The sequence below is a fragment of the Schistocerca cancellata genome, chromosome 1 (assembly GCF_023864275.1).
Source record: "Schistocerca cancellata isolate TAMUIC-IGC-003103 chromosome 1, iqSchCanc2.1, whole genome shotgun sequence".
Taxonomy (NCBI): Eukaryota; Metazoa; Arthropoda; class Insecta; order Orthoptera; family Acrididae; genus Schistocerca; species Schistocerca cancellata.
Window position 1 is genome coordinate 121,944,163 of NC_064626.1, and position 12,794 is coordinate 121,956,956.

A 12,794-nucleotide genomic window follows, 5' to 3' on the forward strand; every position below is an offset into this window, starting at 1 on the left:
CCTTAAAGAAAGTTCGAGTCTCGGTCCGGCACACAGTTTTATTTAATCTGCCAGGAAGTTTCATATAAGGTTTACTATTCTTGCTACATACTGACAAGTGCTCGGTTTCACTTGAAGAATTATCTAATCAGCTCTTTCGGATAATTATTTGGTGGTGCGTCTTTTTTTGTCTTGGAGTGCATGTTAAACTGTTTACAGAATTTTTTGTGCTATGGGTACGGTGCCCACATGACGAGCTCATCCTCTGAGAGGTGGCGTTAGCAGACAGCGCGTACACAGGGTCAGCGCCAGCGTTTTTCCAGGCAATGCGGCTGCCCCTGTGATTTACCGCAGGGCTGCTGCGGCTATCGCAGACACGCTGCATATTCATGGCCGGCGGCAGGTGGGCTCCGGGCAGTGGCGGCCGCATCCGTCCACAGACCTCCCATCGGGGTTGCCTTATTTGCCCGCCCATCTAGCGTATCTCTACTGCCCAACTCGTGCACGCACTACACTCGTAGTTTCTCATACATTTTGTACCTCTCTCTCTCTCTCTTTCTCTCTCTCTCCCCCCCCCCCCCCCCCCACACACACACATTCATTCACTCACTCACAAGTCTACGCTCCCCTCCCCTCCCAATTCCTTTTTGTGGCCTTCACGAGTGAATGTTAGAATTTCTCTTTCCACTTCTTTCATAACTGTGACCTGGTAAACTTCCCAGCAATGACAAGAATACGGTTTATTATCAATACCAACGTGACGTTGACCTGTTTCGTAGGAGTAATGATCAAGAAATGTTGTGCTGGACATGTCAGAAATGAGCTTCGTTCCTCAAATTTAAAATGGTGTAAGTGGAAAGTGTAATACTATCTATTACTAGTCTGACATTCATTAAATGTTGTGGAGATGTACATCACATAACAAGAATTAAATGACTGAACTATTTATTCTATTCGGAATCTACGACCACCACGAACATTAGTGCGAGGTGTTACTTCATGGGCACAAAGCACACTTTTGTATTTGTCGTGGCATTGAACCAAACAATCTCTGAATATCACCTTGAGCAATTTCTTGACATGCTGCGTCAGTTCGTAAGGACTGCTGGTGGGAATCTGCTTAGAAAATGTAAGTCATCCTATCGCATCTCGAACATCCTCAAAGAGTAAGAAATCAGTGGACTGTGTACGCCCATCAAGGATCCGTCCTTTCCTCAACGGGTTTGCAGTGTGAACTGCAGGATCAGGTCTTGCATTGTTCTGCTGGAATATGCTATCTGCTACGACGATCATGAAGGATAGAACGACAGAGTTTACTAATCTTGCTACATACTGACAAGTATTCAGTTTCACTTGAAGAATCATCTAATCAGCTCTGTTGCCAAATCTAAGAGCTCCCCAAGATTCCATGATCTGCACAGGTATGGTGTCAACCTGACTGCCACTAACAGAAGCAAGACTTAACGCTACACACCACAAAATCCTTACACACACACACACACACACACACACACACACACAAATATATATATATATATATATATATATATATATATATATATATATACAGAGCCAGCATCTCCTTCTAAAGCAAAGGTTCGACTTCAGCCAAATCTGGCAGACATACTGCTTGCTATATGAAAACATGAAAGCACTGTGGGGGCTATGATCTCCTACCTCCTATACAAGGGGAGATACAGGTAAAAAAGCGATTTCTATCCCCAACATGTAGGCTTCCTTGCACAACAAGTGTGTTGTGTGGGTACTAATGGCATGCCTTGCAGGGGCTACACATGCGAATGGATACAACTGAGCAGAGAGATTGGGTGGGGGAGAGGGGGGCAGGCATGGATAGTGAGAGAAACAGGGAGGATGAAGTGGGCAAAGGATGGGGAGGAGGAGATGGAAAGAGAGGGAGGAGGACATGATGGACAGAGGATGGGATGGACATGACAAGTGTGTTCTGCAGATAGCATCGGTATTCTGTGCAAGTACCACACGTGTGCCGATGGGCACAGCTGAGCAGAGAGAGAGAGAGAGAGAGAGAGAGAGAGAGAGAGAGAGAGAGAGAGAGGGGGGGGGGGGGAGGGGAGGGGAGGAGGACAGGAGGTGGGACAGATGGATAGTGAGAGGGGGGAGGAGGTGGGTGAGGTGGATAGTGAGAGTGGGGGTGGGGGTGGATCAGGTAGAGAGAGGGTCAGAGGAGATGGTCAGAGAGTAAGGGAAGACGAGGTGGACAGAGAGAGATGGGGGAGGGGTCCACGTGTGCAATATATATGCAGAATGTGTGTGGAGCAAAGCCACAGGAATAAGGTTAATGGCACTCTATATTCGAGTTACCTCTGGCTCTACATTACGCACGTCTCTGTGCTGCATAGCATTGTATCAGAGCTCAACGGCGCATGTCTAAACGAGAACTCAAACTAGTTTCCAGTAATCTGGCCCGATAATTCAGGACGACACTGCCTGTAGCCTGTGCCCAGATTTCACCTGTTGTTGTCTACTCGCCAGAGCCAGTGGAACAGTCTTACGATCACACTGTTGTCCTGCGTCGTTCTCCACTCATTGCACTGCAGACAACTATCGACATTTTGTCGCTACGGTGCTCCTATGCCCTCATGCTGATGATTCGAGTTTTCTTACAGTCCGAAAGATGGCGCCGTGAACGTCGTCGGGCATTCTGTGCTGCGGTCCCAACCTGGAAACTTCCGGCAACATCAGACAGCACCAATAGGCATCATACGCTGATACCGCTCTTCATCTGTAGGAATGATTTTTGTGTACAAAATAATGAATTTAAGCTTGCATAAGGAAGAAATTTCAGGTATCATATCTCACAGGCGTGGAAATACTGGAGCAACAGTTTCATGGCTTCTGTCAAGGTGTTCACATTGTAACACTATTTCAGTCAGTGTATACCTCAATACACGACAGTCAGCAAACTTTAGTGAAAAAAAAAAAACCTGAAATTGCAGAAGTGACTTCACCGTGGGCCTTACCTGTATAATACCGTGTACTATAGGTCATGGTTACCTAAGACCATTCGCCGGCCGAAGTGGCCGCGCGGTTCTGGCGCTGCAGTCTGGAACCGCGAGACCGCTACGGTCGCAGGTTCGAATCCTGCCTCGGGCATGGATGTGTGTGATGTCCTTAGGTTAGTTAGGTTTAACTAGTTCTAAGTTCTAGGGGACTAATGACCTCAGCAGTTGAGTCCCATAGTGCTCAGAGCCATTTGAACCATTTGAACCTAAGACCATTCCCAGGACTGTGGTACTGGGGGACGGGAAGGAGGATGGGACGTCATGTTAGTTGCGTGAAAGGTAGAGGCATCACTACGCTTAGTCGATCCTGTTCCAGCACTTCTACCAAAGAAAAATCCCTGGCGGTACCCAGAATCGTAACCGGGTCCTCCTCATGCCGCTGAGACGCGCTGACCACTCAGATGTGGAGGTGGAGAAAGAAAACAATAAACAATGACACAAATTTAAATTGTCTATGTCATTCAGTGGACGTGTAAATACGGCCACACTATGGTAAGCAGAGACTTCAGCTCCGTGCTTCCAGTGCGCGGGGTTAGCTCTTCTTTTGACGACCGTTCTATTGTAACTGACACTTGATACTAAATTTTGCGTGACTACATAATTGAATGAAAAATGTATCTATTAAATGTAAAGTCTTAGTCTACGGTTATACGGTGCATTCGATTACTATCACAGGTAACGTAGAAGCCAATAGCACATCACTGCTCTCAGTGGTGTCCGTGGCGCGGTGAACATTTGGGACAGCCGTTCGCCTTGGATAAGGGCGTATTCTGGCACGACCATCGACCAGGTGTAGGTCTAACAAGAAACGTAATTCATCCGACCAGGTCAGGTGACACCTTATCATTGATCCACGGAGCCCCATGTTCATCAATGTGCGCTCAACGGTGTGCTCCGAAACATTCGTGCTGCACCAGCAACGTACCGTGACGTAAGATCTGCCACTGACCGGCGCCTATTCTGCTTTACAGAGCTGGCAAGCAACCGGCCTCCAAGTTTTGGTCCAACCTCTTATCACCTACTGCTCACGATAGAAGCACGCGAATAGCCGACCAGGTCTGTAGTCTGCGAGCTGCCCGCTCCCAAACACCGGGCTATAACAATCTGGTGTTTGTCAAAGTTGTTTTTGTCACAGGATTTCCCCACTTAATGCCCGTATTGCCATCAGAATGAGTCCCTATTTGTGTCTTCTCCGCTTCCTTGCCCGCAACGCCGTCAGGAGAATCCAGTGTGGGGGTCAGCAATGGTCGGTCGTCAGCAAAGACCGGAACGTGAGAGGTTCAGTAATGTCCGTGAATAGTTTTTACCATTCAAAGAGATGCCTGCTACGACACTGGAACCGGCGTACATGCATCTATTTGTGTTGCGGTGTGTTTGGGGCATTTTCTGCCTTAGGTGGTTGACTCAAATTGGCTACAAGTTCATTCAGGAACTTTGACAGCGCGCACAGGGCCTACTGCGCCTGAGATGTCTCATATGGAAGGCCGCAAACGAGCCGCCGCTCAAGAGCCTCTTTTGAAAGCCACGGCGCTGGGCAACGTCCGCAGTCGCATTACAGCTGACAGATAGATGGTCCCAGCGGGATATCTCGCACGGAGCCCAGGGGGGTGCGGAACAGTCGGCGTCACTCAAGTCTTCTGTGGAGCTGCGCATTCCCAGCCTTCTACGAGAAGGACTAACGGCAGTGCTAAGAGGAAACAACACTATCAAACCACCGATAACAGTTCCGATCCCACTGCCGCCTCATGAGGGTGCTTCACCAGCAATCCTACCGCGCCCGCGTCCTGTCGTGGTGATGCCGCAGCGGTCACCGTCTGAACGGTACGGCAAGTGCTGGGGATCCTCAGATAAATTCGACGTGCCTGATGGACACACTGTCCGCGTCCCTGAGATGAGAAAAAAAAAGAGAAAAGCTCTTGTTCAGAACGTTATGTCGTCCATGTTGGATTATGGTTTGCAAGTATTTATGACTTAAAAGATAAATTAGAACAACTTTCTGTGCCAGTCACTTTTATTTTCCCCACGAAGCGTTTCTACGGCTTACCCACCACGTTTAGGAGGAACAGTGGATTACATTACAATTTCATTTACTGAATGTAGACAGCTGTCTTACATTTCGCTACAATTAAAGTGTAATTTGTCGCTTGTTATCATAATATGGCACACGAATTATAAATTTCCAACAATGATAAATTAACTTACAAGGTGTTCCAACAGAAAGAATGATAAAAATGTTCTTTATAATGATCCTCAGGGTTGCTTTTGCTGCAACTTCTTGTAAGCAGATTTAATACTGTTTAAAAGCTAGAGTTCAAGTGACATCACGATAACAAGTGAGCCGGCCTCTGTGACCGAGCGGTTCTAGGCGCTTCAGTCCGGAACCGCGCTGCTGCTGCTACGGTCGCAGGTTCGAATCCTGCCTCGGGCATGGATGTGTGTGATGTCCTTAGGTTAGTTAGCTTTAAGTAGTTCTAAGTGTAGGGGACTGAAGACCACAGATGTTAAGTCCCATAGTGCTTAGAGCCATTTGATTTGATAACAAGTGTGAAATCATACCCTATTTGTAGCCAAATGAAGTTCAAAATAGACGAGTGGCTACATACAGCAATCTAAACTGTAATCTTGAGCTTCCCGAAGGCGAGGGTGGAAACCCTCGAAACGCGCCGTGGGAGAAAATTAAAGTGACTGACGCAGGTACTTGTTGTAATTTCTCTTTGACTTGGTCACAAGATCCTGCATTATTTCTTATAGGTCCATGCCCAGCCTCTATGGCCGATCGCCTTTGTCGTAACACATGTACTTTTACTCTACCCCTTTTCCTTGTTTGTGTTTTGTACCAATTCCCATGCTCGCCTGTTCTGTAGAGAAACTTCGCATTTGTTATCATTCCACCTAATTTTCAATATTCTTCTACAACTTCACATCTTAAACGACTCGATTCTCTTACAGTTTTTGCACATTCCATGATTTCCTTCAATACAATGCAGTGCTGCAGACAGAAGTCTTCCTTAAAGAACGGCATAAGTTCGGCACTTGCAGATTTGCAAGAAATGCGCTCCTTGCGTCGACTAGTCTGGTTCTTCCTTCGTCCGTCATGCTATATTTTATTTCCAAGGTCACGTGGTAACTGCAAAAGAAGCGGCTGGCTAACTGCTGCTGAACCGTACATCCAACCGTGGGACGGCTCGACATGTCTCTCTCATAACGGGACATGACGAGTGAAAACCTTTTTTTCGCGAATACGTCCAACATGGTCGAGGTGGAGTTGACTATCCGTGACATGAAGTTCAATAGTGTAGTTGGTGTTGATAAGTTGCAAGCTGAAGAAATTGACAATTTTGGACCGTAAACGCGGCAATCACTCCCGGGTACCACGAACGCCTTTATGAACAATGTGCAGATCCTGGAGACATGGGGTAAGGCATGGGTGGTCGTCCTACTGACAATAGGGAACAGACAAAAAAAGTGTTTCCAACATGTGTCACTGCTTTGTCACAAAATGAGAAGCCTGAGCTACCATCGGACTACAAACATCCTGGAAGTGAAATTCCTATGTCACCAAGCAAGCTTGCGGCATGGGAATCATGTAATGGCCAAATATAAAACTGAAGCAACAGAGACGGGTTTGGGCGAAATAATGTAACTGGAGTGACTTTCAGCGATATGACAGCCGCACCAAGAGCTGCTGATGAAATTGTATCATCTGACGAGAGACTGTGGCCTGTCATCCTTTGTTGTCGTCATTCTTGACACCAGAAGGTTCTATATCACTGTTTATGGGAAGAACAGCAGGTGAATGACACAGAACAATAATTTAGCACAGGGAAGGTGAAGGCGCTAATACCGTACATAGTTAATGAAAATGACCGGCTAATACAAAATCGCACATCGTAATTTACCGGGTGATCAAAAAGTCAGTATAAATTTGAAAACTTAATAAACCACGGAATAATGTAGATAGAGAGGTAAAAATTGACACGCATGTTTTAATGACATGGGGTTTTATTGGAACAAAAAAAACCATATTGCTAAACGCGTGAAAGATCTCCTGCGCACGTCGTTTGGTGATGATCGTGTGCTCAGCCGCCACTTTTGTCATGCTTGGCCTCCCAGGTCCCCAGACCTCAGTCCGTGCGATTATTGGCTTTGGGGTTACATGGTTACCTGAAGTCGCAAGTGTATCGTGATGTACCGACATCTCTAGGGATGCTGAAAGACAACATCCGACGCCAATGCCTCACCATAACTCTGGACATGCTTTACAGTGCTGTTCAGAACATTATTCCTCGACTACAGCTATTGTTGAGAAATGATGGTGGACATATTGAGCATTTCCTGTAAAGAACATCATCTTTGCTTTGTCTTACTTTGTTATGCTAACTATTGCTATTCTGATCAGATGAAGCGTCATCTGTCGGACATCGTTTGAACTTTTGTATATGTTTGGTTCTAATAATACCCCATGTCATTCCAAGCATGTGTGTCAATTTGTACCTTTCTATCTACATTATTCCGTGATTTATTCAGTTTTCAAATTTATACTGACTTTTTGATCACCCGGTAAATTCGCTGACGATACAGCAGTAGTAGCTCAAAATTCGAATTTCTCAGAGCAAGAAGGGAAACGGACACAAACATTGAGCCCCCTTTCCATCTATTAAGATGCTAACCAGCTGAAGCCAAATCCGATAACGATGCGCTCTCCGCCTCATTAACAGAGCGTCGCGACGAAAGCCCAGTGTGCAGCGGCGACGCGAACGACTCCACCACTGCTCACAGCCGAAATATCAAGGCGCGATCACGGAGCGTACACGAACGTTTCAACAGCATTCCACAACACAAAAGCCAAGATCTGTGCCAGAGACAATATTACCGAGTCTCTGATGAGCAGGACATTGAATACCGTTCCGCTACTGTTGTGGATGCCAGGAAGGTCACAGATAGTAGTAACTGCAGGGATGCCACTAGTAGGCCGGCCGCGGTGGCCGTGCGGTTCTAGGCGCTGCTGCTACGGTCGCAGGTTCGAATCCTGCCTCTGGCATGGGTGTGTGTGATGTCCTTAGGTTAGTTAGGTTTAAGTAGTTCTAAGTTCTAGGGGACTGATGACCACAGCAGTTGAGTCCCATAGTGCTCAGAGCCATTTGAGCCATTTTTTTGATGCCATTAGTGAAACAGAAGCGAGTTCCTCAAGGAAGTGTTATGGGTCCTCTGGTGCTCGTAATCTGTTCAATGATTCAGGTGACCATTTGAGCAACACTCTTTGATTGTTTGCAGATACTGCTGTCGTTTACAATCCAGCACAGTGACAGAAAATCAAAAGGAACTGCAAAATGATTCAGAGCCTTTACGGTGTAAAAAGTGGCAACTGACAAAAAAGAATAAAAAGTGAGGTCTCCATCGTGACTGTTACAGAAAAAATTAACAATCACCTACAAGTTAAACAGGAACCATCAAATAGCAAATGTTCTGGGGAAGGCGTATTATCAGCAAAATACATAGATTATGCAACAAATGTGCTACGCTTGTTCATTCTCTTCTGAAGTATTGCTGCGCAGTATGGGACGCTTCCAGATACAACTGACGGACATCGAAAGAGTTCAAAGAAGGACAGCTGGTTTTATATTATCGTGAAATAGGGGAAAGAGTGTCATGGGTATGAGACGCGAGCTGGGGTGGAAATCGCTAAAACAAAGCCATTCATCGATGCAGTGAAATCTTTTCACGAAATTTCGATAGCCAACTTACTCCTCCGAATGTGAAAATATTTTGTTGACTCCCGTCTACATAGGAAGAAATGGTGATCGCAATAAAATACGATAAATCAGAACACGCAGAGAAATATTTAAGTGTTCACTGTTTCCACGTGCTATTCGATATAGTCTGGTTCTGTGAACCTTCTGCCAAGCTCTGAAGTTGGAATTACAGGATAGTTACGTGAATTTAGATGCATAGCACGGTGTGCGTCTGCTGCCGAGTACGGAGCACCAGTGTGGAGCACATCTGCACATGCGATGGACTCCACAGTGAATGAGTCAGTGCGAATTCCAACGGATGCCTGAAGCCAATACCAATGCAGAAACTCTAGCGTTCATTGGCACTGCAGTCCCTACCGTGCGCAGCGAAACTGTGTCATACGTGGAGAGGATGAACATGGAAAAAGACTCCCGCCACCCGATGCCACGCATCGCAGCCTTCTGACAGGCACCTGCGATGAAGGAAAAGCTTCGTAGAAAGTGCACATCTCCTCCTGCGTGTCCATCACCAGGACCGAGTGGGAATTCAGAGGACAGTACCGGAGGACCTGGATATCCTACGAGGAGACGAGCCTGCCTGTGGCTGTGGACGCCCCTACACTGTGTGGCGAACTCTGGACAGTGTGAGGGAGAGGGTACTGCCATGTCACATCAACGTGCATAAGTAGCGTTCTCCCGAGTGGGGCACACGTTATGTGCGATTGCGGCGTGGTTCAAGATCCGTGCCACCTGCCGCATTGCCGCCTGTTAGGTCCTTAAACACTACAACTACTTTCTAAAGTTAATGAGGCGACTTCGACCACCATTTTCTGGAAAGAATTTGTTTAAACGAACACGGAAACAAATTCATTCAATTCGTTTACTACGTGGTTCCCAATTGGTGCCAATTTCGTCTTTGATCTCACTTCTGCTACTCCTGGTACTTACCTATTTATTCAACATGGTCTTAATCCACATCTGTGCTGAATGGACAGTTCAATCCACTGAATACATAATTTAATTCTTCCCAGTTTCAGAAGGAGCGAGTTTTAACCGTTGATATCCTTCAGTTTATGAATTAATCCCATTATGAACCTCCCTGTACTGTTACTTCCGAATCAAGGTTGACAGTGAATGAAAAATACTGCTTCTCTACCTTATGCCCCGTTTAATCCTACCACAATTATGTCTTGGGCTTCCATGAAAATAAACTTAAGACGACAATAATAAGAGTAGGAGGAGGCATAAATGTAAAACTAACGCTGAATGCAGACGAATATCTGGAATACTTCGAATTCCTGAGAAGTAGAGTGTAGAAAGCGAAGGACAGACACTGGAATCGAGAATAATAGCGGCGAAATGGGCATTGGCTAACGGGAGGAGGATTTTTTCCACCGATATGTAAAAGAGAATTAATGAAAAGGTTGATGGCGTCTTTTCTGTGAAGTGTCGCATGTATGGAGACGAAATCTGAATCGCAAGAAGTGAAGACACGCAGAGGGTGGAGGAGTTTAAACTGTGCACATGGCGGAGAAGTGGAAAAAATATAGCGGGTAAAACAAAGACGTGCTGAGGAGAGTGGAAGAAGAGATGTATATTACTGAATGTAGTTGAACGTACGGAAATAAAATGCGTAGGGCCTGTTCTTTGTAATCATGAGAGAATTTTGGTAACCGTTTTAGAAGCATATCAGAAGGGCAAGAAAAGAAATGGAGGAGGAGTGGGGAGTCAATCCTGGGTCGTGTAGTTAACGGATGTGAACACAACTACGTGAAGGGAGTAGCGAGTGGCCGTAAGATGTGAACACAACAAGGATCTGCTCATAGCACAGAAAAACCAAATATTCACGGCTGACAGATTAAACCTCATGGTACTCTAGCGGTGCGCATCTGAATTCCTCCGAAACCTTCAAAGTGGTTCAAATGGCTCTGAGCACTATGGGACTCAACTTCTGAGGTCTTAAGTCTCCTAGAACTTAGAACTAGTTAAACCTAACTAACCTAAGGACATCACACACATCCATGCCCGAGGCAGGATTCGAACCTGCGACCGTAGCGGTCGCGCGGTTCCAGGCTGAAGCGCCTAGAACCGTTCGGCCAGTCTGACCGGCTCCGATACCTTCCATAGACTCAACGCAGTAAGGACCTCAAACGTAGGAGCAAACCCACACTGGCCTCATCTGGAGGCTGCTGTTTCTCCGAGAAGAGACAAAGGAGACCCGCAGGCAGTCAGCAGAAGCCGCGATCCCACCTGCCAGGCCCCGACTCCCACCCACACATTCGCCGGCCTCGTGGCTGCCGTTTCACGCTCAGTGAGCAGTCTAATTGTTGACGTCGCCAGCTGCCACCATGCCATTACCGGAGCTTCTTCCAGAGAACCTGGAGCGCGCAAAAAGAGCGGTGGGAACCGCCGGCAGCCGCAGCTCCACGCAGCTCTCCACATCACAGCACAAAAGCCGAGGTCGCCTCTAAAGCGCCGCGCCCACGCCGACTCGTGTTTCCACCTCTACAATCTCTGGGGCATTCACAGAAAGACAGCGACGCCGAAAACTGCAGAATGCACGCCTTACGTTACACACACGAAAACGTATCGGGTGCACGTCAATTCGTCTTCCTCCTATCCCACAACGGCGTCTGGTTTCACAGTTCTGTGGCCATCAAAGCCATTTACTGTGACTGACGTAAACGTCTACGGCCCTGAAATAATAATAGGAAATCTGACAACACAAACCACAGATGAAAGAAAGAGAGAAAAGACCTGCTAATAGAGCTACTATGTCATCACTTATTCCGACACTTTGAAAGCAACAGTTAATTATAATCGACTTACGTTTACCTCTCGGCTTTAGTTCGTGGCTCCTGTTGAAATTATGGACCATAGTGAAAAACAGTAATTTGATATCGACAGATGGTGCCATTACAGATAGCTCGTCACTTGACTAATATAACACTTGAGGCCGTGTGACACCTCTTAATATCGTGTCCAACCTCATTTTACCCGGGATAGTACAGCAACTCGACATCGCATGGACTCAACATATCGTTGGAAGTCCTCTACAAAAATATTGAGCTTTGCTGCGTCTATAGCTGTCCATAATTGCAGAAGTTTCACCGGTGCAGGATTTTGTACATGAACTTTCCTCTCGGTTATGTCCGATAAACGTTCGATGGCATTCATGTTGGGCGATCTGGCCGGCCAAATCATTCGCTCAAATTGTCCAGAATGTTCTTCAAACCAATCGCGAACAACTGTGGCCCAGTGACACGACGTATCGTTATGTGGCAACATGAAGTCCAAGAATGGCTGCAAATGGTTTACAAGTAGCCGAACATAACCATTTCCAGTCAATGATAGATTCATTTGGACAAGAGGACCCAGTCTATTCCATATAAACACAGTCCACACCATTATGGAGCCACCACCAGCTTGCAAAGTGGCTTGTCGACAACCCGACACCATGGCTTCGTATGGTCTGCGCCACACTCAAACCCTACCGTCACTTCTTACCAACTGAAATCGGGACTCATCTGACCAGCCCACGGTTTTCCAGTCGTCTAGCGTCCAACTGATAAGGTCACGAGTCCGGCAAAGGCGCTGCGGGCGATGTCGTGCTGTCAGCAAAGGCACTCACGTCGGTATGGGGTGCCATAGGCCTTTAACGCCAAATTTAGCCGCACTATCCTACTGGATACGTTCGTCGTGCGTTCCACATTGATTTCTGTGCTTATTTCACGCAGTCCTCTTTCCGTTAGGTTAGTGGTGTTTAACGTCCCGTCGACAACGAGGTCATTAGAGACGGAGCGCAAGCTCGGGTTAGGGAAGGATGGGGAAGGAAATCGGCCGTGCCCTTTCAAAGGAACCATCCCGGCATTTGCCTGAAACCATTTAGGGAAATCACGGAAAACCTAAATCAGGATGGCCGGAGACGAGATTGAACCGTCGTCCTCCTCTTTCCGTGTTAGCAGTATCAACTCTACGGAAAGGCCGGTGCTCTCTGTCGTTAAGTGAAGGCTGTCGGCCACTGCGTCGTCCGTGATGAGAA